This window comes from Apostichopus japonicus, chromosome 17, assembly GCF_037975245.1.
Source record: "Apostichopus japonicus isolate 1M-3 chromosome 17, ASM3797524v1, whole genome shotgun sequence".
In the NCBI taxonomy this organism is placed as follows: domain Eukaryota; kingdom Metazoa; phylum Echinodermata; class Holothuroidea; order Aspidochirotida; family Stichopodidae; genus Apostichopus; species Apostichopus japonicus.
In genome coordinates, this window is record NC_092577.1 from 6,923,174 (window position 1) to 6,943,097 (window position 19,924).

The 19,924-nt window shown below is 37.6% G+C and overlaps 1 protein-coding gene across 3 annotated transcripts in view; it reads right to left on the bottom strand.

Annotated features, from left to right (window-relative positions):
• Positions 1 to 19,924, bottom strand: part of LOC139985118 (NLR family CARD domain-containing protein 4-like) — a 273,181-nt gene that overhangs the window by 47,416 nt on the left and 205,841 nt on the right. The gene's annotated exons all lie outside the window — the stretch shown is intronic.

Here is a 19,924-nt window from a genome sequence, read left to right on the forward strand (position 1 = left end):
GATCTTAACCTTCTAAACTTTATCCTTTCTTCCAATTTAATAGTACCATCAGCTTGTTATATTTTGTTTACAAATAATATTGTTATCTGGAACACTTCATATCTTTGAGGTTTAATTATACTAATTAATTATTACTTTTAAGTTTAATCGGGTTGATTGGATCTTAATGTAATATATTCTGTTAACACGGAGTTCAGAGGGTGAAAACAGTTAGTGGACAAATATTGATTTACAAACACGAGAGATAAATCAATTAATTACAAGTTTAATGAGAGGATGGCGCCTTTTAAAACTAACGTTAGACCCACGGCTCTGGCGAACGTTGCAGCAGCGTAAAAGAAGTGGAGCACTTTCAATTAAAAAAAAAAAACTTTTTAAATATCATGTGGCCATAGGTCTGTTGGCTTGGAAATGACTTACGGTTTTTATATTTAAGTGGGCAAAATTAAGACATAACCAGATGTGAGTAGAACACCACGATCTAGTTACTGCTGGAAAGACATGGACGAAAGATTACTTTTTAATAACTATTTATTTCATTTTATTATTATTAAACTTAAACTGGAAAACTGTTTTATAGTTGCTCGAAGCTCTAGGCCATATATTTGTATTTAACAAACCTATATTTCACATAAAGTGTCAGGTACAGCCTATACTGGCAGGAGTTAGGTCATTTAACTAATAATCAATTATTTAATAACATTATTTCAGTTAGCGTGCTCGGTAAAAAGCTGCAGGTTTCTCACACAATTGGCTCAAATTTCCGACCTGGCAGATTTAGTATAAGCTAGGTGATTATAATAATAATTGTGGAATATAATAGATTGACTTGTATTAATGCCTATAAAAGTATAAGGCTATGTTATGTACGATTTAAAATCGAGTCTAACAATTTTCTGTGATTTAAGATTTTTGAAGGGATAACATAGTTTCTACAGTTTATCTATGGATACTTTTTCTTAGCTAGAATGAAGTAATTGTTTTCGAAGTAAAGGATAGGCATCAGCTCACGTAGAATGTTAATCGCTGGTTTTATTCTTCGCTTAATTTAAGATTCCTAAGAAAACTCAGCGTCTCGATTGTATTTTATTCAATTCCTTTATATATAGTTAAGATATGCTTTAACTTGGACTTTTCTGATAATCAGTCAACAACTACTCTAAGATTTTTATTATTTATGAGTTAGATTGCTAAACATGCATGTCCTCTTGCTAAAATAAGTAATTCTAGCTTTTCGCGGGTGATGCTTGAGATTTCTAACATAGTCTAACTTTATTACTAGTCTAACCTACAACCTACCTAAGTTTGGCCTGACCTTTGTACACATCCTAGCATTTGCCTCTATATATACCATACCGTCAAATTATCTCACTGATCCATAATTACTGTTTTAGCTATTAGCAACGGTTCCTCTCCATTAAATAATCCATCTTCATAACCACTCAAGAAGTCAATGGTAACACACAACTCCCACGATAATTATACTACGTACTCTGCAACCTCACTAATATAACACTAAACCATTCATTGTCAGTGATAGATACTAGATGTGAACAGGTAGGTATTCAATAGCATGAGTCACCGATATTCATATACAGGTGTATCGTAGCTTTTCGCAGGTGATGTTTGAGATTTATAACAGACATTTTAGGCGCGAATATAAGTAAAGGTACGTAACGTTATACAGTACATGCCCGTTGGAGACAGAAAGTTTAAATACTGACGTCAATTGGATATGTAGTACTAAGAAAGCTTTCTAGTCACTTCGCCCAACAACCATTTCGCCCAACTGCCATTTCGCCCAACCAGCCTGGTCATTTCGCCCAACCAGCCTGGTCATTTCGCCCAACCAGCATGGTCATTTCGCCCAACCGTGTTGGTCATTTCGCCCAACCTTATTTTTACTAATATTCAGTCAGAATAATATTACTTTTTCTATTCCACTAGTTCAATTTGATTTATTTTGGGTTAGGTTACTTCGTAATAGGTAAACAAAAAAGTGAGGTCCGCTCGATATCGATCGGAGTCTGAGCAGTTATTTCGGGTATAATGGGAGGATTACACTACTTTAGGCGTTTACGCATACAATGGAAGTTATATTATTATACAAACACAGGGAACCTATCAAACCTAACCCCTAAAACACTGATCCATCCTACTGACTAACAATTCCCGAACGTTTCCTTATTAAATAAAAAAAAATATATATAAATATATATATAAAACCCGTCCGTAATATTAAAGTACTATTTTTAATCAATGTAACTACTTTATCAATGTAACCACATATGTAATCACATATGTAATCAATTTAACCACAACGTCAAGTTTCCTTAATACTCGGTTCGTATCCTGCAACGTTAAAAATTCCTGAAAGTTTCCTTACTAAAGTCTAAAGCAAGGGCGTAGGAACCGGGGGGCTGGGGGGGCGCCAGCCCCCCCAATGAAAAATGTGGAGGGGCGGAAGTATCATTCCGCCCCCCCACTTCGCAAGTCAGAAAACCCCTTTTTCATTTCCAAATGAGAAAAAAAAATCTCATTTGTAGCCCCAAATTACATCTAAGGCCAGGTGAAAATACAAAATTAAGTTTACAAAATGGAGTGGGTGTTGAAGTGTGCTATATTGCACCAAATTACATCTGAAGCCACCTGGAAATGCAAAAAAATTCCAAAGGGGAGGGGGACACCCCCTCCCCTTAGACCCCTCCCCCAAGCCGGCCATCAGTCTTCAGCCCCCCCACTCAAAACTACCTTCCTACGCCACTGGTCTAAAGTTATACAAAGTAAAGGACTTCAAGTTTCCTTAATATTCGAACGTTTACTATCAAACCTAACACACTGATCGATCCTCAAGTTTCCTTAATATTCGGTTCGTATCCTGTAACGTTAACAATTCCCGAACGTTTCCTTTTGAAGTATCATATTTAATCAAGGTTGGGCGAAATGACAAGGGCTGGTTGGGCGAAATGACCAGGCTGATTGGGCGAAATGACCAGGCTGGTTGGGTGAAATGACCAGGCTGGTTGGGCGAAATGACCAGGCCCAGGAAAAAATTTACCTCAAATTTACCGCGAACATACCACACTTTTACCCCGGTAAAACCGGGGTAAAACGCGGTAAATTTGTTGTACATTACCGAGATGTTTTGGCCCTATGGATGCGGTAAACCGCGATTAACCGCAGTAAATTACCACAAATTTACCATGGTTTTACCTCACTTTTACCCCAATTTTACCGTATATTTACCACGCTTTTTCCTTAATTTTACCTCAATTTACCATATTTTACCACGCTAAATTTTATCACAGTTTACCGTTCTTTTATCCAATTTTACCCTAGATTGACCACGCATTTACTACACTTTTACCCTTAATTTACCACAGTTTTACCGTTCTTTTACCCCAATTTTACCGTATATTAACCATGCTTTTTCCTTAGTTTTACCTCAATTTACCATACTTTTACCACGCTTTTACCACATTTTACCGTTTTTTTACCCCAATTTTACCGTAGTTTTACCACGCTTTTACCTTAGTTTTACCTCAATTTACCATACTTTTACCACATTTTTGCCACATTCTACCCCAATTTGAATGTAGATTTACCACGCTTTTACCTTAGTTCTACCTCAGTTTACCTTGATTTTACACTAATTGTAGGACAGTCTTACCTCACATTGAGCATGATTTTGTCCTAATTTCAATCAGCATGTACACCATATATTTCTTTGAATTTCACCCATCAGTGTACTGTATCATAATTTGGCTATATGCCTTTACCCTTATTGTAATGGTTGTATGCCTGACATGTAAGTCCTCAGTTGTAGAATGCAACAGTTTTTAATTCATCAAATCCATGGAGGTTTCACACATGAGAAAGCTTTGTTGAATTTCAATTACCGTAGCTGGTATGATTCCTGACTCTCTTCTTTTGACTTAATTGGTAGTCCAGATTGGACTTTTGATCTCTTATTGCCCTCAAAGACTTGTTTTAAATGGAAAGATTAATCTGATTATGATACGATACGATACACCCCAGGGGCGGATCCAGGATTTTGAGAAAGGGGGGGCCGATATCCCGATGGTAGCATTTAGTGATCTGCGTCCTGGGGGAGGGGTCTAGGGGAAGGGGTTGTCCCCCTCCCCCTTGGAAATTGTTGGCTAATTGTGAGTGCTTAGATGCAAAATGGTGAAACATTTCGCCAAAAACTAGAAAAACCAGAAACGTTGCAAACACGCTTTTTTGTGCACATATTTTTTCTCGATAGACACATATTTAACAACGCTCAACAGTGCATGTACAATGGATACACTATTATTGCTTCGATTCGTTTTTTCTTTTGCGCGAAAATTATGACACCAGATTCACCCCAAGAAAAAACATAAAACAAGATATATTCAATGAGATAATTATGATATACTTATTAATGAAAGGAGGGTGTAGGCGGTTTGACTATCTAACGCAACGTAGTCGCCAAGAACCTGAAGTATTATTAAGGGAGGGCCCGATAATAAGCGGAAACGGATCACCGACCGAAAAAATATCGGAATTTGTGGACTATTTCTTGCTTCCTATTGTATTGAAACAAAACACCTATGTGAAAGACACAAATCACATTCTGAAAATTGTGGAAGCCACCCCGTTACCAAAAGCAGTAGTACTTGCTACACTCGATGTCGTCGCCATGTATACCAATACTCCCCAAGAGGAGGCATTAGATATATGTCAAGAAGTCTATGAAAAGACGGAACAAAGCGAATATGGAATAAATAAAATATCTTCCATATCCATGCGCAAACTAATTGAACTTATTTAAGCTGTTTCGAGTTCAATAACCAATTCCATCTACAAAAGATCGGTTGCGCCATGGGTAGCCAAGCCTCTCCGGAAATCTGTGATATCGTGACGTCATGCATAGACTGGAAAACCAGATTTTACCGACAGATAATAAAATCTTAAAATGGCTCCGCTATAGAGATGAAATTCTATTGCTTTACGACGGTTCACCTCAGGAACTTGAACAACTAGTAAACAGGTTGAATGAAATTCACCGCTTCTTAAAGTTTACGGTAGAATTATTACACACCGAGGTAACATACCTAGATTTGAAAATCTTCAAAGGTCCAAGGTTTGAAACCAATGGGTTATTAGACACCAAAGTCTACACCAAACCCACGGAAACCTTCCAATACCTCGAGAGAAACTCTGCACTCCCAATTGCCACTTTTAAAGGCTTTATTAAAGGGGAAGTCATACGATACGCACGTCTATGTAACAATGTGACTGATTTCTTACAGAAAAAGAATGCGTTCACAGAGAAACTGTTACTCCGTAACTATAAGAAAGAGGAAATTGCCTCAGCCACGAAAGGCATAAAAATTGAAAACTGTAGGCATTACCTCACTACCAAACCTAAACAAAAGAAACCACCAATGGTGTTCAAGCTTACCTATACACCCCATATCAAAACCACGCATTTGAAAATGTACTTTTGAAACATTGGCATTTAATCTCGCAACACGCGGACAGGGGCGTAGCGAAGGTTTTTGTTTTGGGGGGGGGGGGGTGTCGAGGATTTGATTTGCCGACGGATCTGGAAGATGTGACTGAAATGGGGGAGGGGTGTAAGGGGGGAAAATTTTTAGTTTTGAAACGTCCTTAGATGCAATCTGGTGCATATTTTAAGTCAAATTTGGCACCGTAGAATTTCCACTTCGATATTATTTTTATGGCAGTCGGCAGAAGAAGAATTAATTGGGACCAATTATCGAACTGTGTTTTCTCTTTCACCGATCGTTGAAATAGTGAAACTTCGTGATGAAAATGTTCAGAAAACTTTCCGGTAATGAGAAATAACAACATTCATTGATATACAAGCGAGAAACGTTAAAAATTGTGTACAATTCGTGAGCCGTGTCCTTAAGTTTTCCACGGAGAACGAATGACATCTGCGATGAGGTCATTCTGAACAGAGGATAATAACAACACGTTGTCACACGATAGCACGACTCATGGGATGCGGCCTATACGGAAGCCTTTAATTCCATTTCTTTCACTGAGTTGCCGGCGATTTTGGCACTCGTCTAGCTGAGCCTGGCTACAGTATCTATACTGACGGCCGTGACATTATCAGTCATTTGCCGAGAGGTTTTTAACTTGCAGGCGTCGAGTGATTGGAGTGGTGAATGAGTTTATCAGATGAAGAACTGGAAAAACGAAATAACCGATAAAGAAGCTCCCGTTCTCCTTTTCTCTATTCAGCTTTCCTTCTTTCTTCCCCTTCCGCTCTTTTCACCTTTTCTCCTTTTGCCGACAGACCCAAAATTTGCCGACAGCGACCAAATTATTGGGGGTGTGACACCCCACCCCCCACCCCCCCCCCCCCCCCCCCGCTCGCTACGCCCTGTACGCGGAATTATCCAAACTGTTTCCAAAAGAACCGATTCTAGCCTACAATAGGGCCCAAAATCTCAAAGATTTACTTGTTAACTCAAGGTTTCATACTAACGAAGAATCAGCTGACTCTCAAGGTTCACACGAAGCTCTTTTAGATGCTCTTATAGCTGCACTATGAGTCCATAAAAACTCGTGCACAGAAAATAGATGCATTTTGAGAACGAGACGCCCAGGCCGAATATAAAATATTCAAAGGCTACTACTGATGAAGCTCCTCCTATAAAGTTTGAGAGCAGAAACCGGTCTAGGTGGTCATAAGAACCTACACTAGTCTCTCCTACTATTAACAGTACACTCAATTCACTTAATAGGTGCAATTATGTTTCACCACGAGGAGCATGCTATAAGTTCATGTTCCTCGGGCCCTCCCTTAAAAATACTTCAGGTTCTTGGCGACTACGTTGCGTTAGATAGTGTAACACCGCCTACACCCCCTTTGCATTGATTTTCCATGACATTAAAAGTCAGCACTATAGCACTGAGCCTTATCTAATTAATACTTGATGTCGCGTAGGCCTGATAATTGCATTAGTTTCAAATTTGGAATAAAAACGATCGCGTTTCAGGGAAGAGCAGCTGGATATATAATAGGCTTTTCTTTCACCAAGTTATGCCTATTAGGAATTTGAAGTACTCCCACAAAAAAAACGCAACTGATCTCCAAAAAGGGGGGGGGGGCCGGGTCGGCCCTCCCCCCCATGAATCCGCCCCTGCACCTCGTATTATGCTTCCACCCGAAGGTGCTTCAGCAGACTAAGGAAATCCTTAGTCGGAAATTTATTGAGGGGGTTCCAAGTTTTTGTGCGTGGAAGGACACCGGCGAATCTCGCCTTCTCTTTTCGAATAGTGCCCTGAAGTAACGAGGCAGGGGTGTGTAGTCCTGCTCCCGGGACCGCAATTTAACGTCCCCTCCGAAGGACGTGACTTGTCAAGTCATTTAATGGACCTGACAGAGAATATCCAAATCTGAGGACACTGATTGGTCAATTTGTGTGTGCCACAGTGTTGAGGCACAGAAGCTATGCCTTATGTGTGCTAATTTATATAGTTCTGTTTTTCATTTTAAAGGCTTTTGGGTTCTCCCTAATAATGCAAAAGGAATTAATTGTTGTCTCCTTTCAAATATATCAGGGATTCCATGAAGGAATTCTCTATGTATATATCTACTGCTTGTTTTTTTAGGAAAAGAGATGCATACTATAACATATAAGAATAGCAGTTTGTCTCTCTTCTTTATTCAACTCATATCCACAGGTAATTTATATTGCCAACATTAAGATATGAGTAGAACAAAAGGTTTGTCATATCAGTATTGCAAAAATATGGACAAAATCATGGAAAAATTGCTGTAAATGTACCATCATGTTTCATAGCGTTACCCATATATGTTCTACTGTGGTAAAATCATGGTACAATTATGGTAAATTTACCATAGTATAATTGCACCGTATAGTTTTACCCTATTTGTACTGTGGTTAATCATGGCACAATTGTAGGAATGTCACATATATGTAGTTTATGTACCATATAAACTTACCCTACTTTTACTACAGTAATATCATGGTAAAACTATGGTAAATTTACCGTAGTAAATGTACCACACTTTTACCTACTTTTACTGCGGTAATATAATGGTAAAACTGCGGTAAATTTACCGTAGTAAATGTACCACACTTTCACTCTACTTTTACCGCGGAAATACCAGGTAAAACTGTGGTAAATTTACGGCAGTAAATGTACCGCACTTTTACCCTACTTATACCGCGGTAATATCATGGTAAAACTGCGGTAAATTTACCGCGGTAAATGTACCACACTTTTACCCTACTTTTACTGCGGTAATACCATGGTAAAACTGCGGTAAATTTACCTCAATAAATGTACCGCACATTTACCCTACTTACCCGCGGTAATGTCATGGTAAAACTGTGGTAAATTTACCGCGGTAAATGTACCGCACTTTTACCCTACTTATACCGCGGTAATATCATGGTAAAACTGCGGTTAATTTACCGCAGTAAATGTACCATACTTTTACCATACTTTTACCGCGGTAATACAATGGTAAAACTGCGGTAAATGTACCGCGGTTGATTTTACCACAATTTTACGACACATTTACCCTATTTACCACACATTTACCATAGTTTACGGCGGTAAAATTAGGGTACTTTTTTTTGCTGGGGGCTGGTTGGGCGAAATTGTAAGGTTGGGCGAAATGGCAGTTGGGCGAAATGGTTGTTGGGCGAAGTGACCTGCTTCCCTAAGAAAGGGGCCAGGACGTAAATAATACAACCTCTATCAAGTAGATGAAGCTATCATTGACATTTCCCCTAAGCGGTAGGGTACGTGTTAGTCCGCCCCCCCCCCCCCCTCACCATCGGTTAAAATGTGGGCCAAAAACAGGGGTGTCGAAAGCTATTTGGGATTGGTAGGCAGATCAGATTGTGACCATCTATTATGATTATCGGGGGACGTAACTACGCTACGTGCCACTATCGTTGGCGCGTAGCGTAATGGAGAAAATTTTGACAAAATGCCTCCCAGATTGCAGGAAATGGCACTTCCCAAGCTTGAAAACAAGACCATGTCAGAGTAGTCACATTTAGCCTACTTGCCGTCATCATTATTGAAAAGTATTGAAAAATATACCTCCTAGATTAATTTTTGCCATTTTTTTTGTGAATATTGGAATATTGTGAATATTGGAACTGCCGTACCGGCTCCGACACCCCTGCAAAAGCATTTAATGTACCAGGCGCATAGCGAGGAATTTGCCAAGGGAGGGGCGAAATTGTAGGCAAACCAACAGAGCCGTAGATTCGGCATTGCAAACTATCTAAGCGTAGCGCCACTATAATTTGTCGCGAAGCGTACAAGAAAATTTTGGCTGAAAATGCCTTCCAGATCGCTGGAAATGGCACTCCCCAGGCCTCGTAAATTGCATCATAGCGTATTCTCTTTGGAATTACTAGCGATATCATAAAAAACATACACAAAAAATATGCTAAAGGGGGGGGGGGAGGAAGACTGCCCCTTTGCCCCCTGCCTGGCGACGCGCCTGTTACGTACAGATTCAGGGGGGGCAGATCCCAACTGACTAAGGTAGGGCCTACACTATCATGAAAAGGCCAGAGTGGAAAGAAGAATTTAAAAACGGAGGAGGTGTGGTCGTTTGCTTGTTGAAGGCAAATCTCAGTAGCCCCGTCCCCTGAATTCTTTTTGAAAATTGATGTTAACTGATGCACTCCGAGGCATAATTAGACTACCAATTAGGTCTAAAATTGGCTCCATACACCATGCAGTTTTGCCTATTAACAATGTGTTTGTAAAGTCATAAGGGGAGGGAGGGGCGGGAAGGGGTGTACACCCGTTGCAGTGGCATTTTTCTCAGCTGAATGTAACATTGCCCCCCCCCCCCCTTCTATCCAAGTGTATAATTTGGAAATGTTCTGATTAATTTTGAAATACCAAAATACTTTCATCTCGTTATTTCAAAACTTTTTAGAAATGATAAAATATTGACTTCTTTCCAAGCTTGTAGTAAAACAATATCCTGAAAAAATGCTTACAATGTCTAATTATCTTTCTCCTCTTGATGACACTTGTAGTGACGCACGATAGATTTCGCTAGTATAGTACGCGTGTTTTTCTTGGAACTTATTTGAACTATTTGTTTTCATTTATTGGTCTAATGTTGCGTTTTCATTATATATTTTGTGTTGGACCCCTTTTTATATAATATATCATTATTATATAATAAAAATACGTTGTGAATAGTCAAGAGGCCGTCTAAATTGTAATTTGGTGAGTTAGAGTGTATTTCTTTTCCATTAAACCTATACGACCCATTACACGTAAATACCTCCAAGCTGCTGTACAGGATTCTATTAACACATCATTACCAGAAAATTTTCGAGGTGCAAATGATGTATTTATATTTTGCAGCATATCGTTGAAGTCCTCACTTTTAGATCTAACGAATTTGCCATTTTGTCGTAAATTGCTATTATTTGAATTGGAAGATTGATCATTTATCTGAAAAAAAAGAGGGGGAATTTCCCGCGTCGCCAATGGAAACGACTTGAACAAGTCTCATTTGCAAAATCTAGACAACCAACGACATAGTGTAAAGCAGCGTTTCAAGAACGGTTGTACAGTGTATGGTTGTACTTCCCTGTTTGTTTTGGTGTGATTCCCCGAAGCAACAGTACTGGCTTAATAAATGTGAAGATATTGCAATACATTCCAGATGGTGAACGTACTGAAAGAAACAGACCTAGAATATTGCAATTGTCAAAAAAGAAATCCCACGTACTGTATGTCTTGTGTTCCTCTCAAGTTTCATATTGTTAGGCTATGTACCTACAGTACAACTGTTGTGTAAGGACAGGGACATCATAACGTTGAAGATATGGCTTAGGTCTTCTCTAGTCATATAATACTAGTGCAGCCTAACTTAGCCCTAGCACTAGAGTCTAATGGTTTTAGTTACAATATTCAATACTACCGCAATGCTAGCATAAAGCGTGACCTAGGCTCAGCACAATGTAGGAGTTGCTGAAATATGGTGATGCTAGCCTGTTACTGCACTTGTTCGTTGCTTACAAGTTGAAGCCCAAGAGGTTTTCCCTTCCTCATATTAGTTTATTGAAGTAGTATTCTACACTTGCGAGATCACTGTCCGAATTGTTTTAGTCAAATTTAGTTATAAAAACCTACACTTCAAGTACTCTGGAGTTGTTTCCTCCCCTGCGATATTGTGGATTTAAGTGCTAACCTACCAGTGAGTAAAGGTCAAATTAAATGTTTTCCAGAGATTAAGATTCAATATTCCATATCATATACAAGCATTATTGTAGTTTGTCTCACCCAAAATACTCAGTAGGGGCCATAGTGCCCCTCTCAATACACTGCAGTGCTTTACACCACCCTTACTGACACCCCATGTATCCATAATTTCCAGGGTTTGTGCTGATAATGATCATTTTCTATTGACGTATCTTCAACATCAATATCACTTTTACATACTTTTACAATGTTTACTTTTTCATAGCTTCCTGATTAAAAGTGTAGGGGTCTTTTACAGATAACATGTCAAGTTGATTGCCCACAAAGACTGCTGTAGTGTCACGCTGCCATATGAATGCAAAAGTTCCTTTAGAAGAACTTTCATAAAAGCTTCAGAAACCAAACACTGTAATACTGCATAATCACTAAATTAAATATATCAATGATTGGATCAAAGTGGAACTGCTACCATGGGTTTTTCTTTGTTGTTCACGAGTATCCTTTTGTTACTGAAGTCTTCTGAAATTTCTGAACAACTAATTTGATTTAAGGTTAGTGTTTTACTTTTGATTTAGAAGTACTTGAGGCTCGAACTGCTCCATGATGTAATCATTCAACCGTAGGAAGAAACCCTCTAGTAAATATGAAGACACAGACTCTGACTGTACTGGATAGAGGAGAGGAGGACCTATTACCCTATCAAGCTTCATTTGGTATCCTACACTTCTTGATGCACAGAGTACCATAGGAATGGTAAGAATGAAGTAAATGTGGTTTGTTGTGACTTGATTCACCAAACTGCTGGCTAGCAAGCATACAGTAGTTAAGGAAGTTAAACTCCCCTGCAACTCTTTATCAATATCATGTCATGATAACTTTTCTTCCTTGCATATTAGAGATCCAAATACTGTTTAAAATAAACACATTAGAGGGTATTCAAAGATATATTCAAGCACTGGCATCCATTAGGGTGGTTAGCACGTGCCACCCCCCCTCTCCACGGGCTACACTAGGGCTTTAAAATCACTATCAGAGAACATTAAATATCTGAAAAAAGAAAATGCCTCAGCCGAAGTCCCCAGGGACTCCCACCAGGGCTTCTCTAATTTGTGTTTACATGCTTTAAACTTACAGTAGTAGAAGAGGACAAGAAGTCTCAGAGATGTTACAGAGCTCTTCTGGAACCCCCTGCACCATGCTAGGGCTCAGATATATATTCCACAGATTAAAATCAGATTAAGTATTTTTATTCCTGACATGTCCTCATGTGCTTTAAATTGCTAGCAGTTTCCAAAAACTATGTGAAAATACTGAAGATTTGGAGAGAACACAATTGGAAATACTTCCTACTAATCTGAGTATATGCTGTGAATACAGAATTGTCACTTGCTGAGCCAGTCACTGCAGTTGGTTTTACAAAATCTACTTGGTCTCAAAATTGATCTAACTTCACCAACTTGAGTACGGTGGCTTACTAGGCACATAAGGGGAAAAAATAAGTGTCCCCAAATTTCACAATTTCGACTTTTTTATCTCATAACTATTTCAACTCAAAATTGTGTCTTCATCTGCCAAATTTGTGGAAAGAACTGACCATATTGGATAGCTATTGACAAGCTGAACAGGGTAAACTCTATAAACATTTGGTGATCTAAAATCTGGAAAGAGACCCCCAGAGAGTGGTGTAATTAGGTCAATGTAGACAATGCAGGGGCCTGGTGCCATTAAATGAAGAAAAATGATATAAAAACACCCATCCACCAAAGCTGACACACTAAATTAGATACAATTATCTCCTGATGAGTGGAAATTCAAAAGACATTCTGTCCTCAATAGGAAAGAAGGTGCGAAATCTCACAAATTTCTCAGTCAAGCCCAAACCATGCATGGTTGGGTTTGTGTGAGGTTGGACTTTCCTTTGGGAGCTCATTTACATCACTGCACCACACCTTTAAATGCCACTTCCACTAAACAATGGACAATCCGGTTCAAGTTTGATGGTTTACTGGTTAATTGTTTTTACACAAGCCTGGTTATTGGAATCTGAAGTGTACTTTCCTTCCTCTGGAATTTTTTCTCTGTGAATGTCCATGTATACAGGGTAGTTAGCCAGAGACATACACATATCTATTTCTGACTGACATTCTCAATAGGAAAGAAGGTCAATATATCCTATCATTAGGACTTAATTTTCATTCACATCATTTTCTTTTCTCTTCATTAGGTTAACTTGAGTTATCCTGTAGCGAGCTATTAGGGGATCACCTATTCCACCTGTAGAACTTTACCAATTTTTGATGGAAGCTTTCACACTGTGCTGACAAGGAATATGAATGTTTCATCAGCTGATATTTCCTCCATGTGATGGTAATCACAATAATGGTTAGTGTAGAACAGTGCTAGTAATGTTTCAAGAACCTTTGGTAGATTTTATGGATAGCATTGCAGATCAAGGAATACTCTTTTATCACCATTCACTCTCACTAAAAGAATTTTATATGAAGTTTTAACTCATCCACTCAAAATACAACTGACAAAATTAATCCCTAGTAAGGACATTAACATGATCAGATTCTTGCTGAATAAATCCAGTACTTGGTATGTTTGTAATGAGCTTGCCATGACACAATACAGTAGTTGCCTAAACACCCTCTGGTACATTTTACCATTTGCCAAACTGAAATAAAAATTGCCTCCTGAGACTCAAATGAATAAAGTCTTCTAAGAACTCCTGACACTCCCAGAATGGTAAGACTGGAAGACAACTTGTTGGTTTCTATGAAAGTAGTTTGGGTTACCTACAAATATGTCTTCTGTTTAGGTATTTATTTTCTTTCTAAGATTAAAACCAAAAACTAGAAATACCAGTTTAGATACAGAATATTCCATAATGCTGTAGAAACATTAAAAAAGTTAACTCAGACTTTATTGCTGAGCTTTGTGTTATACTGTAGGTACAGTATTTGTAATGACTACTCCATCAAACAAACAAAAAAAACCTGGATTAATTTAGGTAGGTCACACATAGGTCACGCAACTATGGATATATTCTGAAGTTTAATGTACTTTGTTTTTTATGATGTTTATTTACTGTAGGACAGTTGAGTTGACTGTTTTAAGCAATTTGCTGAAATGTTAGAAAAATATGATTCAAAACATAATTGGACAGTACAATGCAAATCACCTCCACCTTTGATATTCATCTCAAAGATGTCTATCATATCAGCTGAAGATGGTGGCTGGGTTTGCTTCTCCCTTAATTCTTTGATATTTTTCTCCAAGCTCCTGATAAACTGTTGCACACCTGTTTTAAGATCCACAATCAAATCTTGTGAGGCTAAAGAAGCATTATTCAAGTAAGGTGTACACAAAACCAGTGACATTGAGAGCCAGCCACAGTTCCATGCAAAATGTTCTTACCAGATCCACTTTGTTTAAGTCTTTGTTTATCCAAAGTTAAAGCGTATCATTCTTTATCACATATTTCACTTGGCACTTGTAGCCACTTGTGACAACTGTAGCCACCACCCAACCCCCACCCTCTCACACCAGGACTACACAAAACAAAATTTTATGAAATAACAGTATATCAAATTCTGCAGATAGAAAAATGTGTACTTTAATTCAATAAATTAAAGTACAATGCATCATTTCAGAAATCCTACAAATTCATCAACCTATAGACAGTACAGTGAACCATCGGTTCCTAAATTATGTGACCAGAATCCTTCATCATGTTTTCTTCAGGCTCCATTTGTTTTCAGGGTGGCTTTGTTATAACTCTTGTTTCTCAATTGAATGTAAACCAGACTGTGGTATTGCTTAAAGTTTGTATTGAAGATTCAATGCTTGTCTCAATTTCAAATTATGTTTCTTTATTTTTCAATTAGTTTGGTGTTAGGTGAGCTGTATATACACTGTGGGAAGCATTATAAGACCTTGAACTCATCTTGTACAGTCTATAGATTTGTAATTTAGTTGTATTAGTTTCTTTACATTGTTATTATAATAATAACTGAGCATTTTATTTTGAAACTACAGTAGCATACCATATATGTTTATACTAGTTGTGTTCTGTGTTTGACAATGTTACATGATAGAACGCTGCTACTTGCAGAATGGGTGATTATAATTTACATTAATAATAACTTTATAACTGATGACCAAATGCATTTTGTTTTTTCTCATCACCAGGTAAACTGGAATTATTCAGTCATGAGATCAGCCTTTTTAGTGATTTACCATATCCGGAATACAGCTCTTGGAAGAAATTTGTACAGTTTTCATGAGCAGGGTAATGGTTGTATGGTCCACCACCTGATTCTTACCCCACCCACCCAATCCTCCCCTCTGCCATGAGAATGCAAGTGTTATTCTTACTCCATTATGTATCAGATGTTCCCTTAAGGGGCTTTTCCCCACTGGAAAGTCCTTCATCCAGCACCCCCCCCCCCCACCCCAACCCCCATTCAATTTAAATCACTGCAAAACAAGACATAAAATATGAACAATCTAGTTAGAATACTGCTAAAGGTTGTGTCTTAAACTCAGGGATTCTGCGAGACCTCTTTTGTTCAGTGTTTCTCTAACTGTAGCAATTGTACCATAATTGTAGGTTTCAAGAAGATGAAATTCTGATGCCAAGAACATCTCTAATCTTTCAAATCTGACAAATTTTAATAGTCATTAGACATCCATTGTTTCATGATGAAACAGTTTCATTCCTGTGTGAGCATATACTGCTAATGAAGGCTTTCTGTTGTCACTGTCCCCAGGTTTGAGTGGATATTATGTAATTTATGACAAGGTCCACCTATCCCATAATATAAAATAGTTGTCATGGATAATGATAGGTATTGAGTATTACACTATGACAAGCAACAGTTTATGACTCTATCACAGAAGATCATACAACACAATATGACAAGTTCTTGTAGGATTCAGCATGTTATGTCATCTTTTTATGTTCTTAAAGTTATTGTGTAATGTAGTAATTATGTTATAAGGGGGGGGGGGGGGTTGCATCAGGTTGCTGACAATTGGCAAAGTTGGAAATGAAGTTACTGGGAAAGTTGTGAAAGCAAAATTTTCAACATTTATAATAGAGCAGCCTCTGCTTGACACTGGTATACCCAATATTTGACAAAAGCAATCCAGACCAGTAACTATGCTTAACTTTGCTATTGGGAGTCCATACAAAGATGAACAACTTCATTGGCCTGCTGCACCAAATAACGCTAATAGTACCAACTTAGAAAGTGTACTGATCAATTTAGTCTTATCCAAAGGATTGCAAACATGTTACCAATGTTAGCCTATTATTTTGTTTTGGATAAATTTTCAATAAAATGACTGAATTTGCAATTATAGAGATGTTTCAGGGACACAGAATCATCATAGCATTAGCTTGTGTATCTGTGAGCAATGGAATAACTGTTGAGTAAATATTAAAAAGACACACTCAATAACAAAGGTTTTATTGTTTGCATTAAGCATATCTAGTTCTGATATTCTCAATATACAATAAATGACAACAGATTCTTATTGTCTTTGTCTTTATCTCCTCGTTAGGTAAATGTGGATTAATCAGTCTTGAGATGATCTTTGGGGGTCACCTAATGCGGATCTTGCACGGAATGGTTTACAATATATAGCTGATGGTAATGGTAAGTGTATAATTATTGTATAGCAAGACTGGTAACTAGCTGGGCTGTAGTTATAATTAGATTTGAGTCTGGGTAGAAAGTGACTTTGTTACTGCCTAATCCTGGAGGAACAGTAATTGTTTTGAAACTAGCTTGATCAACAAACTCCCTAAGGGCCTAAGGGAAGATAAGGTAGTACCCAGTCTTTACAGTGTTGCCAAACTCCAATGTATTACCAGCCTTACTTCCACAAAAATGTAGTAATGTACCTACTTGAGATAATATCCTTTTGACATAAACACAAGATTTGCTGAGGCTAAGAAATATATAAATAATTTAATATTAACCATGTATACTGCATCAAGAAGTGAGTCAGTGTTATTTACTATGAAGCCTACAGTATGTGCTTCCACTTGCTATATGTTACATATGTAACAATTAAGTCTTTGTTAATATAATGTAGAATCACTAACTGGAACCATACTGTATCTCCCTGTCCATTCTAACATTTCCTACCTACCCATCTCAGTGCATCTAAAACTCAAGAAAATTGATATCAAATTTAAATCTGGAGATAATCTAGTCTTTATGCCATTTTCCAATGAGGTATATAATTTCCATTCTTACCCATTGTTTAATAGTGTTGATAGATTCTCTTAATGTGTTTTGTCTAAAGATGTACATTATTTGCACTTCAGCTATAGTACTGGCCATTCAAGAGATATTTCCATCAAACTCAAGCACATGTGCTTTCTACATCTATTTTCTGTTGCAGATAGCTCATAAATTTGGTAGAAAACTTCCAGCAATTGTTAAAAGCTGTTTTATTGGCAAGGGGAAGGTGGAAGGGGGGCTTCAAACTCTCCGGATGTAACATCAGTTACCACTACAACTGTTGTAAATAACTAATTGTATTGATTAGCTCAGATGCTAAACATATTCTTAAAAAGCAGCTAAGGTGCTTTGAATATGATATTAGTCCTGTGCTGTTAGCTCTGTCAGTCCAACAAACCCCAAAATAGAAACAGAAATAGAACAATATATATATGCTGCCGGGCCATTCCATACCAAGTGGTCCCAACATGGAAAAATTAGAAAGGGTTATAAGTTGTCTCTCTTTGTGTTTAATGTAAAGTAAGTAGGTTAGATTTTCATAAACGGTTAAAGTTTTCTTCTTCTGATTTCTCAATCTTGGATTATAGCAATGAGTATCGATCTCAAACTAAAGGCACATTCACAGTGAATTATCAAACAATAATTGAAAGTAGAAGAAATCCTTAAATGAAAGGAAAGTCCAAGCTTTCTTTTAATGTGGCAGTTAAATGCAGTCTGCTTATTTATCTAATAACACAATTTAACAAATTTCCTTTATCACTGGTAACACAGATTATGTTAAAAATGCCACACTCTGGCTGTGACTTACGTGACAAAAATAGAAGGGAATGTTTCCTCCAATAATATACTGTATAGTGTGTGAGAGCAAAGTGAGCTACAATTGTAAAGGTAGCTATAAAGGTTGATCTGTAAAACCACCACTTTTGATCTATATGTAACAAGCTTTAACAAATTTAGGGACTCCGGAAGTGTGTGACTTCCGTGACGTCAAGTAAGTCACAAAGGGAAGTGTAACTTACGTGACAAGTTTATTCTCAACACTTTCACACAGTTTGATGTCTTCTATACTATAACAGGTTTATCATAACACCTTCCTATTTATCAAAGATACCTACTCAGTGCTGAAATGCAGGAACAACATTTATAATGTGAAGTAAAATTGGAAGGTTACATAAGTGAATTGCAAAAAATGGCTCAAACAGCTCAATCTTAGAACAATATTACTTGTTACCTTAAAGTCTCATGACGTGTTTGCCAAATTTAATCTTCAACTTTTCCAGCTAACTGCACTGAAAGCTCAGTGAAAATGTTACCCTTCTATGCTGTTTCCATATCAATATTCATTATTTTTATTTGTTTATATGTCGATAAACAACAGATTTCTTAACAAGTCCATAGATTCTACAAAATTCAATCAAACTGTGCAAACCCGGCCGACAGATCATGCGCCAATCAAATCTCTCTGTTTTGTTAACAACGGTTATGCCTAGGTCTACTTTCACTTTCGTGGCTCTCCTGTGGTAGATTCGTTCTTTTGAATAGTATCTTTCTGTCGGTCTTACTGATGTAGCTTGCAAAATTGTATCATTTCATTCCATTGCAATGAATAAACAGGTATTTTCAAGAATTTCCTCCGTTAATTGGGTAAAAATAGTGGACGATAAGAGTATAAGTAAAGTAGGTTACATTTGTGTAATGAACGTGCTGATATGGGCGGTTGCAGTGATTTTACAGTAAATCGTTCGCGCCATACGGGCAACAGAAAATAAATTTCTTTTGTTTGATTGCGAAAGTTTTTCTCCCTTAAACCCCCCTGGTCAGAGTGCATTTAGAAGTTAAGAAACATTGAATCTGCTTCGGAACTTTGTTTTATGAATTTCATCAGCAAACACATACTGAGACTTTAAGTTCTTTAAATGTGAATTGCAGTCTACCCCTGAACTGCACAAGGTGCTTCAGGGGGTGAAATTTGTTTTAATAATGTTTTCGGGCTAGTTGGAGATTTTATCTACCGAAAGAGGCCATTTCCATTTTGTGGTGGTCGCAGGCACCATATTTGTAACCTCTCCTGGGTACAGTACATCATCTTATTTTACAACAACCCAGTCATCTACCTTAATATGAGAGGTCAGAGCTGGAACTACAACATAAGTAACTGACATTAGTGGATCTCCTTCAGTATTTATGTGGTTTTCCACATACACATCTTGCCACCTTCTGCCTTTACCACATGGATTTATATCCATGGATTAAATTTTTTTAATCCAAATTCCCAAAAGTGACTAAAATGTTACCAAAAAGCTTAAAATTATAACCAAAAATGTAGAAATGCAAATACATTAGAAGTAGTCTGTATTAACTAGTCTAGAGAAACTTGTTTACTCCTAATTAAGAAACTATTTAGCTACAGTACTGTA